The sequence below is a fragment of the Oreochromis aureus genome, linkage group 3 (assembly GCF_013358895.1).
Source record: "Oreochromis aureus strain Israel breed Guangdong linkage group 3, ZZ_aureus, whole genome shotgun sequence".
NCBI lineage: Eukaryota > Metazoa > Chordata > Actinopteri > Cichliformes > Cichlidae > Oreochromis > Oreochromis aureus.
The window spans coordinates 71,194,336-71,215,393 of NC_052944.1; the positions used below are offsets into that span (position 1 = coordinate 71,194,336).

At 41.0% G+C, this 21,058-nt stretch overlaps 3 long non-coding RNA genes across 3 annotated transcripts; all 3 read left to right on the forward strand.

Moving 5' to 3' along the window:
• Positions 1-52: 52 nt before the first annotated feature.
• LOC120437497 lies at positions 53-8,965 on the forward strand. The gene is made up of 4 exons (XR_005611175.1): positions 53-110; positions 197-349; positions 2,796-2,888; positions 8,502-8,965. It is a non-coding gene; the product is annotated as an uncharacterized LOC120437497 (long non-coding RNA).
• A 1,779-nt stretch (positions 8,966-10,744) lies between these two features.
• Positions 10,745-15,708, forward strand: LOC120437515. Its single transcript, XR_005611196.1, has 3 exons — positions 10,745-10,797; positions 11,935-12,329; positions 15,366-15,708. It is a non-coding gene; the product is annotated as an uncharacterized LOC120437515 (long non-coding RNA).
• Positions 15,709-17,981: 2,273 nt separating this feature from the next.
• On the forward strand, positions 17,982-19,128 carry LOC120437506. Its single transcript, XR_005611187.1, has 3 exons — positions 17,982-18,115; positions 18,211-18,396; positions 18,541-19,128. It is a non-coding gene; the product is annotated as an uncharacterized LOC120437506 (long non-coding RNA).
• Positions 19,129-21,058: the final 1,930 nt, after the last annotated feature.

Sequence of the window (21,058 nt, forward strand, 5' to 3'; positions counted from 1 at the left end):
GCCTACAGGTCACATGACCATCCAGCATGTTTCCAGGTCTGATGAAGGCCTCTACAAGTGTGACATCAGCGGTCATGGAGAGTCTCCATCCAGCTGGATCACTGTCACAGGTGACACACTCACCTGTCTGTGTTTCTGCAGCTTTCAACATTCACAATGTGACGACAACTTAATGACTGTGTTTGCTTTATTTTAGGGGAACACACCACCACACCTCCACCTACATCCACACCTCCACCTGGTTCCTCTATCATACTTGTGTCGTCATGTGTTGGATCAGTCTGTGTTGTGGTTCTACTGGTGTTACTGGTTCTGCTGGTGAAACGATGTGTTCACAGGAAACTTGAAGGTGAGACTCAGAATTCAGGAATTTTGACATGGGGGTTTGGTTTGCTCAGTAATCTACACTTTAAATTTTGGTCTTTCATGTCTAACAGTTAAAAATGTACAGCAACATCAAACAGGGAAAAACAGCCAGTCAAACAGAGTAAATATTTTTGTAGTTTTAAAAACTGTGTTTTGCACTGATTGCTGGTTGATGCTTGCCTCAGTATCGGTCAAGAAACACGAATAGAGACCCACTTATTTCTTTGTGGTCATTTATTACAAGCTTGTAAGCAGGTAGATGTAGGTGTATACATGGCCCTACTGGGAACTACTCACTGGTAGTAAAACAATGCACAACACCACATGACTGGACTTTTTGCTTGGTTGCCACACTCCAACTACCCCACCCATTCTGCCAGTGAGCAATTTAACTTGCTTTCCAGTCCAGCAGGTGGTGCATCACTGAAAGCACATATAAAGAATCCTATGAAATTCCAAACACAACAAAATAAAAATTTGAAACCTTTCTAACAGCTGCCCTAATCTGTATACAGTACATTTGAATATTTGAAATGCTCTCAGGTTTTAGTTCAGTCTCTGGTTAACAACCTGTGGCAGTAATCCACCTGGCTACCCCATTTGCAAATGGCTGGGGGTCTCTGGATCAAGATAAGAAACACTGGAGGATATATAGCCTGATGGCTTTGAATTTAGGATGCCCTCCAGTTCAATCAACAGATTCCTGAGAACATCTTCAGCCACAGGTTGGGTACCAACAGTTACATAGAGCATTGTCTTAACAGAGTAATTTTCCCTTCCCACAAACCACAAAAGTGTGGGATACTAGGTGTGTTAAATTTAAAGTAAATCTTCTGCTTGGTAAGGATCTGTTGGAAACTGGCAGATCACTCAGTAATTGCTTTTTGTAGCTCCCTTTTACCCCCCCAAAAGTTAGTGCCTCAGTCTGAGATAATCCCTGTGGGTGCTCCTTTGTGAGCAATAAATGTTCTTAGGGCCATGAGGCAAGAATCAATATCAATATGGGTTAGAAGGTCAAGATGTACAGCTCTAGTTGTCAAGCACTTAAAGATGATGCCCCATCTCAGTTCAGTCCTTTGTCAGATCTTAACCCTAAATGGGTCAAAGCTGTCTGCCTGAGTGAGGTAAAGAGGAAGTCTGGTAGCTCAGTCATTTGCGGAAAACCAGGCCTGGCTCTCCATTATTAGCAGTAATTGCAGTTGGATTAATAACAGTGGAGAGCCTTCTTCCTCATAATACCCAGAATGCTCAGTTGATATCTGCAAATAGTCTCTCAGGTCCGGGATGACATAAGCACTGGTCATAATCCTGGATGAGAAGTTTTGTAAAGGAGTTGTTTGGGTCCAGTACATTAGGACCCTAGACATTACAGTGTCTAGAGCTCTGCAGTTTCTGAACTAAACTTTTGTTTATCTGGGAACTTTAACTAAGAAAGCAGATTTCCACAGTTCTGAAGTATTTTTTCCTCAGGGTTAGAAAACGTTTTAACTGGCCAGCTGTCTTGATCATGGAAAAGAAAGGAGGAGCCCTGACTCAACCCTTTTAGCTCAGCCAGTTCTTTAAAGGTTCTTTCTCTGGTGATTTCATCATCGGGGTTTCTGGGTGCATTAACATACCTCCATGCATATGGGTCTGTCAGGTCTTGATCTTCATTTGGCTGTGCCCCTGTCACAGCAGTGCACAGCTCCAGGCGAGGGATGGATGACTATATTTTGGCCATAGACAGTTTTTAGGGATGCAACTGACTCATAGGCCTCTTAGAAGCATCACATTAGGCATGACTGGCTAATGGAAAGGGGAGTTTATCAACAGAGGGTTCCATTGACACTCACTACCGAGTTCGATCACATCCTTGCCAGGAAGACTCCTTTTACGAGAGTCAAGCCTGTATGCAGTCCTTCCTGCTACGGGCTATTCATTATTAGTTCTTCAATCTGGATGTCGTATCTTTTCCTAGAATCTGAAGAAGCTTTTCAATATGCAGGCAATCTTCTCTCAGTCAGAAGCACTCAGCCAAATACACCCACGTGCCTGCTCATTGTGTTCGACTGTGTTTGTGGTCTGTGGTTAACAGAAGCTAACAGCCCTGCAGTCGTCCAACATCCTGTCTCAGATTTTTAAAAAAGTTGCAGGTGTGAAACCACAGTTAAACTCAATTCTATTTATCTCAGTGTCTCTATTTAAATTCCAAATTTAAATTTTATTAACATTACTATTTTGTAGTTTGTGCGTTTCTGATATGTTGATCCAATGCAAGCATCACTGTGATGAGTAGTCATGTTTTCTATGTAAATGCTATTGTCAGTTATCATTGATCCAAATGCTTTTTGTGTAGACATTTCTGTAACAACAGAACTGTCTTTACAATCAGCTCTCCTATCAACTGTATGACCTACAGTAATGTCTTCCTTATGTGTTTTATTCTGTAGAGAGTGCTGTAATCCACTCAGCAGTCACAACAGAAGATGTCACTTATGGACAAATCATCATCAAAAAGAAGCAAAAAAGTTCAAATATAAGAGGTAAAGCTGCTTTTCTTCCAAAATGCCCTTTTTACAGACATGAACTTTTGTTTACATCTGCCATACCATAATTTATTTATATAGCACTTTAAAAACAATACAAGGCAGACAAAACTGTTGTACAGCAGATATATAAAAAGTACAATAGGAGCAATAAACACAATAAAAAAATAACAATAAAGTGACAGTATCAGTTACCCATTGATTCAAAAGCCAGTGAATAAAAATGTTTTTAACCTAGATTTAAAGACCACCACTGAAGTAGATTGCCTGAAGTAAAGAGGAAGATCATTCCAAAGCCTCAGGGCTATAGTTTAAAATGCTCACTATTCATTTAGATTTAGGAACTGACAGCAACAACTGCTCAGCTGACTGGAGTGAGGCCAGAACCGGAGTAATATGCTCAAATTTTATTTTACCAGTTAATTTTACCATGTCCCTAGAACAACACTCTCGCCAGTTGATTAGGAATTGCCTTTTTCAGCTAAGAAACATCTCCAAACTGCGAACTTTGCTGTCTAAATCTGAGTTAGAAATGGTTATTCATGCTTTTATTTCATCACGCTTAGATTATTGTAACAGTCTTTTTCTTTGTTTGAGCAAAAGGAATCTTGACCATCTCCAGAATGCTGCTGCAAGGCTTTTAACCAAGACACGAAAAAGAGAGCCCATTACACCAGTGTTACGTTCATTACACTGGCTTCCAGTACATTTTAGAATTCATTTTAAAATCTTGGTACTGACTTTTAAAGCTTTGAATTGTGATGCCCCTGCCTACGTTTCTGATCTTTTAGAATCCCACACTCCCTCTCGCAGCCTGAGATCATCTAATCAAAGGCTGTTGGTAGTCCCTCGAACATATTTTAAAACCAGAGGTGATACAGCTTTTAGAGCGGTGGCCCCCAGGTTGTGGAATGCTCTCCCTCCATCTTTACGTTGCCTTGATTGTATTTATTCTTTTAAAAAGCAGCTTAAGACTCATTTATTTAGATTGCCTTTAATTAGATTTGTGCTGTATGTTTGATTATTAATGTATTTTATTTATTTCTGTTTTATATTACTGTGAAACACTTTGTGGTTTTTATCCTGTGAAAAGTGCTATATAAATAAATTGATTTGATTTGATTTAAAACCATGCTGCAGCATTTTGCACCAGTTGCAGGCATGACAGAGTGCTGGCCAGCCCCTATTAAAAGAGTTGCATTAATTCAAGCATGAGGTTACAAAAGAATGGATGATAGTTTCCTGACTGGAAAGTTTTAACCTTTGACAGACGTCTGAGGTGACAGAATGAAGATTTCACCACCCCATTTAGGCTACATCTACACTAATCCAGATACATTTGAAAATGGATATTAAAACTGATATTAATCTTAAACAGGGCTGTCAAAATTGAGAGCAAACAACAACTGCTGTATAATTCCCTCCGATATCTCAGTATGATCTGTCACATGACTTCAATTTTTTTGACTGACAACGCTGTCTCAGTGGGGCCGAGCCCCCCCCCCCAAAAACCCCCAAAACAAAACTAAAAACTGTTCTTATCAGTCTTTACTACCATCTTCCACAGAGATGTGCAGCTTGTCATTTTCATCGCCTTTCACAATTCCTACATTCTCTTCAGTGTACTAACATCTGGGTTAGTAGGTCTATTAATTATATCTACTATGTAAGTAGCATGCTGACATTTCCCAATAAGCATGAGGCTGCTGGGAATACTATGATATCTATTAGTAATTAGAGTTCAATGGTTGCTTTAAAAAAGTCATCAGAATTTGAGAAATTATAGAATACAACAGAAGAAGAATATTAGCCCTTGATGGTTATTGTGTACAGTAAAATTATTGGTACGCCACAAAAACTGCAGGAATAAAATATAAGAATTAAGACAGCAGGAATAAATAATAAACAGGACAAATATACACAATTAAGAAAAACATACACCAAAACAAGAGAAAGGTACACAACAGAAAAGGAAGATGGCCCCAACTGACCACATGCTCAGTGAATACCTCAGGCAGCAGTAACCCAAGAAAGAAGAGCACAAACAGTCACCATCATGGAAGGACAGGCTCCTACACGGTATGTATCACCGGCAGATAGAGGAGGTGGCTGCCATCCAGAAGTCCTGTCAGTGGCTGGACAAAGCTGGACTGAAAGACAGCACAGAGGCACTAATCATGGCAGCACAAGAACAAGCTCTGAGTACAAGATCCATAGAGGCTGGGGTCTACCACACCAGGCAAGACCTCAGATGCAGGCTGTGTAAAGCAGGGTGCAAGATGCTATAAGGCAAGGCTACATGGAACGCCATAACCAAGTGGCTGGCATTGTATACAGGGACATCTGTGCCCAAAATGGCCTGGAAGTTCCAAGGTCAAAATGGGAGACGACCCCAAGGGTGGTGGAGAATGACCGAGCTAAGATCCTGTGGGACTTCCAGATACAGACGGACAAAACGGTGGTGGCTAACCAACTGGACATAGTGGTGCTTCACAAACATGAGAAGACGGCCACCGTAGTGATTGATGTAGCGGTTCCGAATGACAACAACATCAGGAAGAAGGAACACGAGAAGCTGGAGAAATACCAAGGGCTCAGAGAAGAGCTCGAGAGGATGTGGAGGGTGAAAGTAACGGTGGTCCCCGTGGTAATCGGAGCACTAGGTGCGGTGACTCCCAAGCTAGGCGAGTGGCTCCAGCAGATCCCGGGAACAACATCGGAGATCTCTGTCCAGAAGAGCGCAGTCCTGGGAACAGCTAAGATACTGCGCAGGACCCGCAAGCTCCCAGGCCTCTGGTAGAGGACCCGAGCTTGAAGGATAAACCGCCCCCAGGGGCAAGCGGGGAATTCTTTAAAAAAGAAAATTATATACGTGTGTGTGGGTGATTTGTTTGATTGATTCTACTTTTTCAAAATTCTGTATTGAGTGCTTATGCCAGAATGATGCCGATTGATTAAACTGATTACAGCATGTCATCATGATCATGAAGGATCTTGTTCATCAGTTCAACCTTCAGTGATGTTCTATGAGGAACAAAATATCTCAGACTGGTTTCAATTTGGCAGATCTACAGGTCTGTGGACCACATTTGGCCATAACTAATTGTGTAGTCTCAGCCTCAGGTCCACCTTACCTCGGCAAAATTTTAGGTGTGTTGTAATTTTTGACATTGCCATAACTGAGTGTTAAATCTCACAGCATTGTTGATTGGGATTTAGCAAACAAGTTGTAAACAGAAATAATTAGTTGGGATTAGGAGATGTCTAAGCAAACAAAATAATCACACTTAACCTACTTTAATACAATGAATTTTTTTGACTTCTTTCTGCACGTGAAACCCCCAAAGCAACTTCCTGTTGTTGATACCAGTTAACTGTAGACTGAGGGTGATGAGACCTCTTACCACAGTGTGTCCTGGTTTGGCTAACAGAAGTGTTCATGTTGTGAGAACAACATTCATTGGGCTCTGTGGTGAAGCGTCTCAGTCTGCATTAGAAGAAGATGGCAACTTTGTGGTCGTCTGCCTCCCATTTTCACAGAAACACCCACCAGCTCTTTCAGGTCAAAGTTTTTCAGCAGAGATGGTAAGAAGTGGAAAAAAACTGAAACCCCACAGCTGTGTATAAAGGTTACTGCTTAATATCTGATTAAACCAAAATAAAAATGCCCTGCCAGAGCTATAGCGTAACAATAAAAAAATACTCCCCCCAATTTTTTTTTTTTTTGGATTTCTTTGCTCATCCAAGTGACTTCTTCAATCTCAGCTTCTGTCTCAGAGGTGTTACAACCCCCTCTGTTTGGGGACAGGAGGAGTAACATACATAAGCCCTCACACAGGAAACTAAGTGAAATAAAGGTTTTATTGCAAATTTCAAACAGAAAACCGACAGGGCCACGTTCTGCCGACCACTGGGCATTTAATCAGCACACAATTAACTAACACACGTGAGTGAAAAACTAAAGCTAACCTCACAAGCAGTAACACCACCAAACTCTACTCCAGTTAAGTTCAACCATAGACAGAGATTAACAAGCAAACTTTAACACTATGAACAGAGTTTAGTGAGCAAAGTTCAAAGAGAGGCAAAAGAAAAAAAAGGCTGTCTCACTTACTCCAACGCTAAGGGCCGTATCAGCAGGTTTCCTCAATCTTATAAACAGCACATTTGCAAAATGACTGAAGCCAAATGAATGAACAGTGAGCTGGGAGGTCAGTTCTTCGGTCATTAAATGGTAAATGGCCTGTATTTGTATAGCGCTTTACTGGTCCCTAAGGACCCCGAAGCGCTTTACACATCTAGTCATTCACCCATTCACAAACACATTCACACACTGGTGATGGCAAGCTACATTGTAGCCACAGCCACCCTGGGGCGCACTGACAGAGGCGAGGCTGCCAGACACTGGCACCACCAGGCCCTCTGACCACCACCAGTAGGCAACGGGTGAAGTGTCTTGCCCAAGGACACAATGAGAAAGCCGGGGCTCAAACTGGCAACCTTCCGATTATAATGCAAACTCGCAACTCTTGAGCCATGACCCGCGTGTATTAATATACAAAATGTCAGAACAGAATCAACCTTTTGGGATTTACTTACGTGGATGGTTGAGCATGCATTAAGACAAATAAAACAGTAGTCTTAACATTGTACATGCAATTATTTCTATGTGTTTAATTGTGCAGGGAGTGATCCAGCTGCAGCAGTGAGAACAGAAACCATCAGTTATGGAGAAATAGCCATCACACCAAAAAAATATTAAATTACTGTAGTCTTCCTCCGTAACATAAGTATGAGGTGTACTGTCACATATTTGTCAGCTAATGCTACTATCTACCTGTATAAACCTGAGCCTACAGTCCCACATGCTACAAATCCCTTTTCAAGAGAACACACAAGTAATCTTTCTGTTTGTGTATACATATCAACACAAGACTGACAACACAAGTTGAGAATCAACAAAGAGACAGATATAAATGGAGGCTATAAACCTACAAGCCTGCCAGCTCATCACTGCCTTGATTACCTGTTAAAGGTCAAGCTCTGGCTACTGGGCTGGGGTCTGTCCAGACTCAACATCACTTTAACATCATTCTCTGGTTCTTCACCAGCTTTGTGGCAACATGCTGTTTGTGCAGATGTTGTCAATGTTCAATTTGAGGTCCTCTGTGATTTTCTGTTTACAAGTGACTTGGTCAAACTTTAAACACCCACGTCTCCTTTCATTGCTACACCACTACTCACCATTACTCTATGAAGCTCTCAGCTCTATCTCACCCAGGGAATACTGCAGAGAGGGAGAGAGAGAGAGAGAGAGAGAGAGAGAGAGAAAGCAGCAATCATATGGCCTTTTAATGCAATTTAAAGCACATGATCAGCTAATTGCTACAGTGGGTTTCAGATTTGAGTTTTCTGATTTTTTTCAGTGTGTTATGAAGCAGTTAAAGTGCGGAAACTATGCAAGCTATATAACTATGAGGTGGTTCTCTCTAAACTCTGGTCTGATTTGGGACTGTGTGTGATGCAGGGGTGGAGACTGAAGGTCTTGATTGAACTACAAAGCTTGTAATCATGTTTCCTGTTGTTTGAACTGTGTGTGTTTGTGTTCAGACTTTAAACCAGAGCCAGACGTCGTCTACTCTTCACTGAAGTAGTTCACCAGTCCAACCACTGACGTCCCCCTAGCACCTCAGACCAGAGGACATCCATATGCCACAGAGAAGGAGCTTGAAGGATAGACTGGCCGCAGAAGGAGTATATATATATATATACAATATTTCTTTCCAATTCCCCCATTGACATGTGTTTAAAAAACATATCCTATTTTAAGAGGAGTTTAAATTTTAACTTGAAATAAACAATGATGAAAGACATTAATGCACTTAATATATTATTATTTGTAGTGTCTGGTTTCTATCAGCTGAATAAATTTTTCTTCTCATTTGTTTTCCTTGTGTGGTTCTGTGGGTTTCACCACGTTGTTAGATGGAAAATGTAACTTCTTTCGGTTTGGTTGTGGCTAACCGATACACGCCTCATTTCACTGCAGAAAACAAAGAATAGGCATTAAACCAGAACTACAGCAGTAAATGTAACCTGCCAAGAAGAGTGTCAGTGTATGTGAAGATGTTTGATACCTTTTTTTGTTTATTCACCCAGAACTAAATGATAGGGGTAAACTCTGAATGCAGATAATAACTTTCTTTTTCTTTTCTTAATTTTAGGCAGAAAAAAAAGAAACACAGCTTCTTAAACATGAATCATTGCATCTTTCCATTTTATTTATATAGTGAAGAGCAGAGCAAAACCATGTAGATACAATACTTCAATAAGATTTACCTAATGTCAGTCATCTTAATTCTGTATTGCCTTTGGTTATTAGACTGACCTATCCAAATAACGCTTTTTGCCGTGGGGCGAGACAAGTGGCAAAGGTTTGCATGAACTTGAGAGAGAGGACATGAGATGTCCAAAGAATATCTCATAAGGCCTTATGTTGTGGATTGCATCTAAGTGTATCATTGAGGTCAACTCTCCGTTGTCCTGATATATGCAAAAGGTAAACAATAGCGTAGGGGGCAGTGGTACAAATGTGGTTTAAGTTGAAGATAACAGTTTTAGCTGTACCCCGCAGTATTTCAAAGGTGAAAGCCATTCCACTTTAAAGGTATGTGGTTTTATGAAAGAAACAACCAGGAAGACCTGGTGTTTTATTATTGATATACTTTGCAATAACTCTTTTTACAGTGGTTTTGTTTATTTTAATTCAATTCATAAAAAAGTAACTTGTTTTCAGTTTGTTTTCTCTTTCCCAAACACCGAATGAGGGACAAGTTTTGTGTAGGACACAGTTGTGATGATATTTTATAGTCCAGGGAGCACTTTTAAAGACCTTTTATGACTCTATGCTGGTATCCATAATTTTTTACAGTGTTGTATGTTGGAGCAGCAGTTTATCAGCAGCTGAGAGGAAGAGGTTGGATAAACTCATCAGGAAGGCCAGCTCTGTTCTGGGATGCACCCTGGACCCAGTGCAGGTGGTGGGAGACAGAAGGACTCTGGCCAAAATAACATCTCTGATGGACAGAGTCTCCCACCCCATGCATGGAAATGTTACTAAACTGCAGAGCTCCTTCAGTGACAGACTGCTGCATCCTAGATGCATGAAGGAGCGTTTCTGCAGGTCCTTCCTCCCTGCAGCTGTCAGACTGTACAATCAGAACTGCTCCCAACAAACACAGATGTTGACATCTGCGCTGTAACTTGCACTATTTCATCAACCGATTCACACTACAAACGTAGGTTTGTCTCTTATCTGTATTTAATTGTATTTAATTTTAATAACTGCACAGTACTCTGTTTTTGGTAACCATGGTCCTTGATGTAAATATGTAAAAAATTGTATGTTTCTGTTCTGTGTCCTGTGTACTGTTTGTTTGTATATGTGTCTTTTTGGCTGCTGTTACAACCAAATTTCCCCTTGTGGGACAATTAAAGGATTTCTATTTGTTCATCAACCAAACTACAGATCACAGAGCAGAGGATATTTGGTTTTTCTTATCATCGTTTTGAATGGAGGAGTGTGTAGTAGACTGTATTCAAATAGTGGTTACTTTTATTTTCCTTATTATTCACAATAGACAAACACAATAGATGCACTCATGTTATAGTCATTTTGTTTTTTGTGGCAGTTTTGTGTAACATCAAAGTGTTTAAAAAAGGGACCTATTATTCTATCATTCATATCTAGAAAGAGAAAAAAACAGCCCCAGCTCTCTTTCAACCAATAGAAAGCTGGTGCTCAGAGGAAGAGGGCGGGCTTTACTTGGTGTCAGTGAGAGAAATGAAAAAAAGCTGAAATGAGTGAGAAGGACGATGAAGGAAACATCTGTGCTGTGTCTGCTCTGTAAGTAGAATCTCTGTGTTTGTTTGAATTCTTGTACTTTGACTGTCTGCTCTCCTGATAACTGATGATGGAGGAGAAGACATGAAAAACAAATCAGGCTGAATTCAAGTTCAAAACACCACGAGGACAAACTGCAGGTCTGAACTGACTCTTTATCTTTGCTCAGGAGTCGAGGAAACACAGCAGGCAGTGAAAAGCTCAAATCATTCACTCATTATATCAACACAGCTGCACAGTGGACACATGACTTCACTGGGTTATTTAAATGCAGTGGATATTTCATATATATTTACAGAAAGTCAATACACATATTAATAATAGCCGGTTTTATATAAAATTTCAAACTGACTAAGAGGACTATGAAGCTTTACTAGTCCCTAAGGACCCCAAAGCGCTTTACACATCCAGTCATTCACACACTGGTGATGGTAGCCACAGCCACCCTGGGGCGCACTGAGAAAGGCGAGGCTGCCGGACACTGGCGCCACCGGGCCCTCTGACCACCACCAGTAGGCAATGGGTGAAGTGTCTTGCCCAAGGACACAACGACCGAGACTGACCAAGCCGAGACTCGAACTGGCAACCTTCCGACTACAAGGCGAACTCCCAACTCTTGAGCCACGATCACCCACATGTGAAAGCTTTCATCTGTTGTTTTTAAGCATCAAATTCCCTTTTGACCCTGCTGTTGTTCAGACGTTTTAAAAACATGCCACAAAATGTTTTAGACTATGAGTCCAGTCTTCAAAACAGATCCACACAATATTTTATTCTGTATTCGTCAAGTACTTACAGTGGCTTGCAAAAGTAATCAGCCCCCTTGAACTTTTCCACATTTTGTCACATTACAGCCACAAACATGAATCAATTTTATTGGAATTCCACATGAAAGACCAATACAAAGTGGTGTACACGTGAGAAGTGGAACGAAAATCATACATGATTCCAAACATTTTTTACAAATAAATAACTGAAAAGTGGGGTGTGTGTAATTAGTCAGCTCTTTGGTCTGAGTGCAGTCAGTTGCCCATAGACATTGCCTGATGAGTGCTAATGACTAAATAGAGTACACCTGTGTGTAATCTAATGTCAGTACAAATACAGCTGCTGTGTATAATAATGTATTTTATTATACAGAGAGGGATTCAGCTGCAGTTGACGCTCGATCCGGCAGGAGGGGTCGCGAGCGGATGATTGGCAGCTCGGCAGAAGGAGACGCGTGGGAAGTTTGAAGGTGGACATTACATACGGATTGAGTGGATTGATTGGTTTTTGGACTTTGAACTACGGACTAGGATCACGGATTGTGGCAGTTGGCATAAACTGGTATGTGACTGGCTGGAATGGCGTCTCTGGTAGATGAGGACGATGATATGGATTTTGGTGACTGGACCCTGGTGGCTGGAGGGGGAAGATCAGGAAGAGGGAGAAGCAGGAGAGAGGGCGCGGGTTTGGTTGGGTCACAGACGAGTAAAAGGAGTCTGGAAGAGAACAGCTCGGATGAAGGGTCCAGGGTCGTGAGGAAGAAGACGGTAAGGGAGGAATTTAGAATAATTTTGAAATTCAGGAGGGAGGATGAGGGAATGCAGTTGAGCCCAATAGCGGTTTCCAGGGAATTGAAAAAGAAGTTTGGAGAGGTTCTTCTAGCTAAGGTTCTAAGGGATGGGAATTTGCTGGTTGTGGTCAAGTCAGAGGAACAGAAACACAAGGTGTTGAGTACTGAAAGTATTTGCAAAAAGATAGTACAAGAGAGACGGGTATTGGGAGACAGTAAAGTGACCAGAGGGGTGATTTCTGGTATCCCAGTAGAAGAGGATTTGGAGAAATTAAAGCGGTGTATTCAGGGGGGGCGAGGTCAGCAGAGTAAAGCGACTGTTAAAAACTGTTAATGGGGAAAAGGTTAGTAGTTTGTCAGTTTTGTTGGAGTTTGAAGGTACTGTGTTGCCGGACAGGGTTAACATAGGGTGCATGAGCTTTCCTGTGAAAGTTTTCGTGCCACCGCCCCTTAGGTGCTATAAATGTCAGAGATATGGACACATTGCTGTAGTCTGTAAGGGGAAGCAGAAGTGTCCCAAGTGTGGGGGTGAGCACAGATTTGAGGAGTGTGGAGATAATGTTCTGGACAACTGCAGTAACTGTGGGGGGCAGCATAGGGTGAGTTTTGGAGGCTGTGAGGTAAGGAAGAAGGCCGTGGAGGTTGAGCAGGTCAAGGTTACTCACAACATAAGTTATGCTGAGGCAGTCAGGAGGGTTCAGAGGGGTGGAGATGGTCCGGGAAAAGATCAGACAGGGTTATCCCCGGAAGTTGTTAGTGTGCATAGAACTTACCCAGGATTGACAATGGAGAAGCTGATTTTGTTCATTGCGTATGTCATAAACTGTTCGGATCAAGTGAAGCATAAGACAGAGAAAATCAAAATAATAGTGAAGGGGGCAGAGAGGTTTTTCGGGATTAAGGACATATCCTGGGAGAACATAAATAAAAGACTTGGAGGGGAAGGGAGAGCAGAAGGATCAGGGGAGAGGGCATTTTGATTATTTTACAATGGAATGCTAGAAGTTTGATCGCTAATGGTCAAGAGTTTAAAGGATTTGTTGAAAAATGCAAAGAGAAACTAGATATAATCTGTGTACAGGAGTCATGGCTGAAGCCTAATTTGGATTTTGTTATCAAAGGGTATGATGGTGTTCGGAGGGATAGGAAGGAGGGTAATGGCAGAGGTTGTGTAACATTTGTGAAACGAGAGGTTCAATATAGAGTGGTAGCAATTGGTAAGCTGTTAGAGTATATAGTATTGGAAATTTGGGGGGGACTTGGGAGCATTAGAGTGGTAAATTTTTATAATCCAGGTGGCAAGCTAATAGAAGTGGCAGAACTGGATGCGTATTTAAGGGGGAACGTGATTTGGTGTGGGGACTTTAATGCTCACAGTTCTTTATGGGGCTATAGTTGTGATCGGAATGGGGAAGTGATTGAGGGGTTGTTGGATTTGAAGAGTTATGTGTGTGTTTGAACGATGGGAGTGGTACTAGGGTTGATGTTAGAACGGGGATTGAATCGGCTATTGATCTAACGTTAGTGTCCGATTCATTAGCAGGATTATGTTCATGGGAGGTAATGAAACTTACGACAATAGGGAGTGATCATTATCCTATAAAGATTGAGGTGAGGCTGACCATTGAGAGACAGGTTACTGGGGGAGTGAAGAGATGGTGTTTTAGTGAGGTTGATGCATTTAAGGTTCTCAGTGAACAGGAATTTCATAAAGGTCGATATGAATGTAGGGGTGGACGATTTGAATGACTCAATTTGTAGAGCCATTTTAGTGGCGGCAAGCAGGGTGATCAAGAGAAAAGGGAGTAGTGGGAAAAGGAAGATTGTGCCATGGTGGACAACGGAGTGTGATAAGGTGATTAAATGTCGTAATAAGGCTTTTAAGAAATTGAAGGGTAATCTTAGCTATCAGAATCTTGTTGGATTTAAGCAGTTGCAAGCCAAGGTAAGAAGAACGATTAAAAGTGCAAAGAGGGACTTCTGGAGGGGTTTTTGTAATTCAGTGGGGAGGGAGACAAAAATTCATAGTGTATGGGCAATGATTAGGAGGATGAATGGTTTAAAAAGGGAGTATGGTTATCCAATCTTGAAGATCGACGAAGTAACAGCAGTGAAGGATGAAGAAAAGGTTAACATGTTGGCAAAAGCGTTCGTTGAAATCCATAGCACAGGGAATGTTAGTGAAGAAGGGCGTAGGGGGAAGGACAGGACAATTATGGAGAATAGAGATTTGTTGGATATGGTGGAGGATACGGATGATCTTTTGAATATACCTTTTACTAAGTCTGAGTTACATCGAGTGCTCCGGAAATATAAGTTAACACAGCCAGGGAAGGATCAGGTGTGCTATATTATGTTGGATCATCTGAGCGAGTCAGCCAAAGAACAGTTAGTGGGGTTGTATAATAGGGTTTGGGAAGGTGGGAAGCTGCCACAAAGTTGGAAAGAGGCTGTGGTGGTGCCTATATGTAAGCCAGGGAGGGATGGTACCAAGCCAGGTAATTATAGACCGATAGCTTTAACATCACATATTTGTAAAGTTATGGAGAGTATGATTAATGAGAGAATGATGTATTATGTAGAAAGCAGAGGGTTTGTATCTAAATATCAAAGTGGATTTAGAAGGGGGCGATGTACTATGGATCCAATATTGTGTTTAGAGCATGAAATTAGGAGGGCTCAAATAAATAAAGAGTGTGTGGTGGCAGTGTTTTTCGATTTAGAGAAGGCTTACGATATGTTGTGGAGGGAAGGTTTGTTGATTAAAATCCGTAAATTGGGTATTACGGGGCGGATGTATAGGTGGATTTTAGATTTTCTAAAGGGTAGGCAGATACAAGTGAGAATTGGAAAGACTTATTCGGAGAGGTTTTCTGTAGAGAATGGGACTCCACAGGGGAGCATAGTGAGTCCTTTGTTATTTTCTATAATGATTAATGATGTGTTTAACGACAGAGGGTGGGGTGGGATGTTCACTTTTTGTTTGTCACTGTTTGATTTCTTTTTGCTTCAGAGGCCTCAGTCCTGGTGATGGACGAGTCATCTCCCTTGTTCCCAGACTCAGCTTTCACTGCAGGAAGTATGTGATTTTGATCGGGAATAACAACAGGTGAAGGGGCCATCACCTCAAAGATGGAGTCCTATCAAGCATCGCAGGCACGTGGACCTCTGGAATGTATTGATTGTTTAAAAGAAATCAATTACCAAAAGAAGCAAAACATTTGTGACTTAACTCAAATTCAAATACACGTACTGTATGAATTTTGAGAGGGCAGTGTGCCTGAAATCAAACATGAGAACTTGTTCACTTACTGAACAGCATATGTCTGCAAGTATAATACTAACCCTAGGAGTACAAGATGTAAGATTTAAATAGAATAATGGTTGTCAAAAAATTATGCGTGTCTCATGTGAAGGAGACACCTTGGACAGGAGATTCTTTTGGTGGTTCTTGTTTTGCAGTCTCAAAGCTCGGCCAGTCTGAGAAATCTTTTGTAAGTTGGAGAAAAGAAGAAATAGAAGCCAGAAGCAACAATTGATTGCCTTTTTAATGTCATTCAATGCAATAAAAAAAAAAAAAATTGTTTCAGCTCTTCAAGTTCCAGGTTTGAATTTTTTTTTTAAGAGAAGTAATTGTATGTTGTCTGATCTTAATATAAAGTGCTTTGAGGCAACTGTCATTGTAATTTGGCGCTATATTATTAAAACCGAATTGCATTGAATTATAATGTGTTGAGCTGGTTCCCAGTAAAGTTTGAACTGGGACTGTGTGTGATGCAGAGAGGTGGAGATTGGAGGTCTTGATTGAACTGCAAAGCTTGTAATCATGTTTCCTGTTGTTTGAACTGTGTGTGTTTGTGTTCAGACTTTAAACCAGAGCCAGACGTCGTCTACTCTTCACTGAAGTAGTCCACCAGTCCAACCACTGACGTCCAGCTGCTGGTCTCTAATTGGTCCTCCCGCCAGCCTAGGCCAGGGTACATCCATATTATAGAACTGTTTTGTTCTTTTTAATTTCATCAGTCACTTCACTGATTTATATTTTGATTTATGGTTAAATGCACATGTATAAAATAAAAGCATTTTAGTTTCTCATTCAGATTAATAAACTTTTTTCCCCCTTCACTCCCAGGTGGTTTTGTGGGTTTCACAAGTGTGTTAAATGGAAAACGAGACTTAATCTATCTTCAGTACACTGCAATCACACTCCATAAACAGCAGGAACATCATTCAGTGTCAGTAAACTAAGAAATGTTTGAGTACAGAACCTCTGCATTTGTGGCTGACTTAGAAACCAACAAGCAGCCACTGACATGGAAAAAAAAAGGTTCTTACAGACTGGTTCCTATTTAGCACTTTTCAACTCTGAAAATAGATTTTCTACTCTGCCTTTATACAGCATGCCTCCTTCAACCATTCCTAAAAATGCTTTTCAGTCAAACATTTATATTCCAATAGTTACATTTGAAAGTAACTTGATGGTAGTATCCTGCCCAGGGATATTTGGCATGCTGTCACGTCTGCTAAGGCAGATGGTGTGGAGTGAAGATAATGTGGACACAAAAGCAGAAAATGATGACATAGTGAGGAGATGAACAAAAAGCGAGACTTCATCTAGGCCTGCACAACACGCTACAAACAAAAGGCGATGGCAGACGGCAATAAACTACCAAAAACTTAAACTGGGGAAAGCTAAATATAAAACATTACCTGAAACACGGGGAGAGAAAAGCAGACAAACTGACAACAAAAGAGGATTAAATACACAAAAAGGTAATGAGGAATTGAGGACCAGGAGGAAAACACAGCTAGGACTAATCTCACACACACACACACACACACACACACACACACACACGAGACAGGGATGCAAAATAGGACACGGGACTGTCAAAGTAAAAGAGACGACTAGCCATAATACAAGAACCACAAGGGAGGCACAGTGACAAAACCGAAAGACTAGAAATCACAAAATACTAAAGAATAACTGAGGGAGCAAGAAACACAAAAGACTAAACCATGAAAAAAAAAAACACAGAATCAAAGAATAATTATAACTACATAACACCCAGGTCCCCAGGACCCTGACACATTCAGACTGGAGCAGCCAGGAATCGAGCCAACAACCTTCTAATTAGTAGGTGACCTCTCTACCTTCTAAACTACCGCTACAAACAAAATATAAACAAATGTGATTTTTTTCCTTTCGCTTCACAAGCCTAAAATTTGCCGTTTAACTGTGTTATGTACATTTTTTTGGCAAGAAAAGTGAGTCGGCCTGATCCATGATCAATGTCTGACTGCTTATTATTTATGTTCCTTCTCCCTGTGAAACATTCAGTATCACACTCAGTAGTTTAGATGAAAACTGAGTTGTTGTGTCTGATGAACTACAAACTGATGATTATGGGGCTTAGACTGAACATCCTTTTGAGACACATCTCTGCCATCTACTGGTAAAACTGTAAATTACAGCAGAGCAACTGCTTTGTAAATATTATTCACAGATACTATAAAGGGTGGATGTAGCTACTGTGGTGTCATCAGTGGTTTAGAAAAGTTGTGGTTTTTGTTTTTTAAATGTAAAATGACCAAAATGTGTTCCTCCATGTGGTGGGCAAGGTGGGCAGGCAGGTGAAAATATCGAGTGGAGCAGTGAGCAGTCCAGTGGCCAATCACAGTGAGGAAAATGCAACCTGATTACAAATCATCCAGAGGGCTGACTGTGAGCAGAAAACACAGAATTAATTGCAGGAAAACAAGGTCAACATTCAACTACTGTGATAGCATTCACTAATGCAGATTCGCTGACAATCTGGCAAGGACTGGTTGCACATGCTGGCCTTATATCTCCGCAGCCTAATTGCTCACAGGTACTGCACGTCAGTGGAAACGAGGGGCCCCGCCCAGGGGAGGAGACACCAGGAACACAGGTGCATCAGACTTACCCAGACCATGACACCTGCCCTCCTGCTCGGATACTGAAGGAACAAATGGCAGCTCTAGTAGGATCCAACCCACACCAGGATCGTGTTTGACTTAAGGTGAACAATGCATGCCAATCTTACTACAGTAGTAAAGGAACTGTAAATCTCCAAAGGACCCAACACAACTCTGTGGATGTGTTTTTGACTCCGCTTTATTTTGGCATGAACAGACAGTGTTTTTCTCTCACACTCTGCACACAGTTTTGGCTCCAGATCAGAGCTGGTGCTCTACTCCATCATCTGCTCTCCTCTCTCTGGTCTGGCCATTACTGAAATAGGGAAGGCACGATTAGAAGATGCTTGCCGTCTGTGACAAACTAGCCTCCCCGACACAACACCCTGAACCTGCTGCTCCACTCCTCCCCTGCAGCTGAGCCACCAACCACACCCCGCCACAGGAATATTTCCCGAAGAAATGGGCCGGTATACCTTACTCACCTCCCACAAGACACCCAGAAGATTGTGACTGATTGAAATTCATATTGTTCCTCTTGAACCTGAGGTTCAACTAATAAACTGACTGTCATCTCCAGTACCTTGGCATAGACCTACCAAATGGAAACTGAACTGAATGTTAGGTTTTTACTTACTTTTAGCACGAATTTCCAAAGCATTCCAAATTAGGCCAATCTGATTTTGGTTTTATTAGTATTGTGAATTCATAGTTAATATCAAGTGTATAAACAGAAAGACTGATCATCAATTCATTTTGTCTTTTTAAAAGTCCTGCATGTAAAACCAAAGCAGCAGCTTCCTGTTGTTTACACTTAACTTAAAGCTGATGAGGCTTCTCACCGCAGTGTGTTCTGGTTTGGCAAATAATAGTGTTCATGCCGTGCCGATAAGTTTGCTTTGTGCTTTGTGGTGAAGTGCAGCAGTTTGCATTAAAAGAAAATACTGTAGCACCTTTGTGGTGTCTGCCTTCTTTTTCATTCAAACACACCAGCTGTTTCTGGTCAACAACTTTCATACAGCACAGGTGTTAAGATGCGGAAAATAAAATGAAAATCTCAAATGTATAGTACTATTAGGGTTGTCAGTGAAGTAATTTATGTGTTTTATTGTGCAGACACTGATGCAGCTGCACAGGGGGAACTGACATTAGTTACGAACTAATAACCATCATGCCAAAAAGGACCAGAGGTACAGCTGCTCTTTGTCTTTAACTCTCAACAGACCTAAGCTAGCTGTAGGAGTTGCTTCTTAAGAAGGTTGCTGAACCACTATTAATCATGTGACTCATCCTATGCGCCTAGGTGTGAAAAATGGATCATTATCACCACAGGTTTTAGGTGAAACCACTGACCTTGCTTCTTCTCCTCACTTCTCATTGGCTCCATTTTGAGAGGCACCACGATCGCTAAGCAGCATATCAAAGACATTAGATCCGTGCAAATTAATCACACAGTGAGTGGTTTATGTTTATGCATGTTGGAGGTATTTCCCCTTCAACATGTGATCAGTGTTGTGGTCATTAATGAAAAACTGTGACTTTAAAAAGTTATTACACATATTACACAGAATACTTTTTAAAAATATTGCAGTAAATAATGCAGTACATTACTTATTACATATTATACACAGAACACTTTTTAAAGTAATGGAGTACGTTACTTAATTACACCCAGGAGAAAGACATTCGTTATACTACTCTTTGTGTTATTTTCATGTTACTCTGAAAAATAATCTGAAAAACACTGTTTCATAATTATCAATTAATAATATAAACAAACAGGTTACAGCCCCCACACACCACCACAAATCTGAACTGTGTGTGTTTGTGTTCAGACTGTAAACCAGAGTCAGACGTCGTCTACTCTTCACTGAAGTAGTCCACCAGTCCAACCACTGATGTGCAGCTGCTGGTCTCTAACTGGTTCCCCCAGCACTTCAGACCAGAGGAGATCCACATGTTCAATGTATATATTGTTCTTTGTTAACATCACAGATATTTATATTTATTTCATGTTTGTCTTATGTGTCTCTGCCAGATGAATAAACTTTTGTTCTCACTCTGTTTTTTCTATGGGTTTCACCAGTGTGGCAAATGGAAAATTTGATTTAATTCATCTTTAGAAAACAAATAAGCAGTAAATTGCAAACAATGACAGGAGCATCATTCAAACGCTTACACAGGATGTCTGTGTATGGCACTGACTTTATTTACTTGGTCACTCAGAAACCAACAAGCACCCGCCTATATGGCAAAAACGTTCTTTTTTTTAATGAAGTTTTGAATTAAAAGTAAAAATACAAGTCTCTGGTACAAGCTCGCTTTTTACGTAAATGGCCTCTTTGACTCTCCGCTCAAACCAGCATCTCAACTGTTCCGATACTCCTGACATATAAGGGATGACTAAACCTGCAGTTAGCTGACACTGAAGAAGTCACTTGGATGAGCCATGAAAAAATTCTCCCACTGAAAATGCTACGTACAGATGAACAGAATGAACTTTTTGGGATTTTCTTACCAGGGTAATTTAGTATGCATTTAGACATGTGTGAGGATGGTGTTAATGTAAAATGTGAATCATAGTGTTCCAGTCAGTCATCAGTGTGTCTCTGCACAGCTGTAATTAAAATGTGTTCAGAGGGCCTCAGTGTCTGAATGGTTCCAGTTCAGCTCCATAACAGCAGCGTCCCTGGTTTGATTCCTGTGTTTCAGCTCATATCTGCCTCTCTCACTGAGGGGGACGTCCACTACATGGACATAGATTTG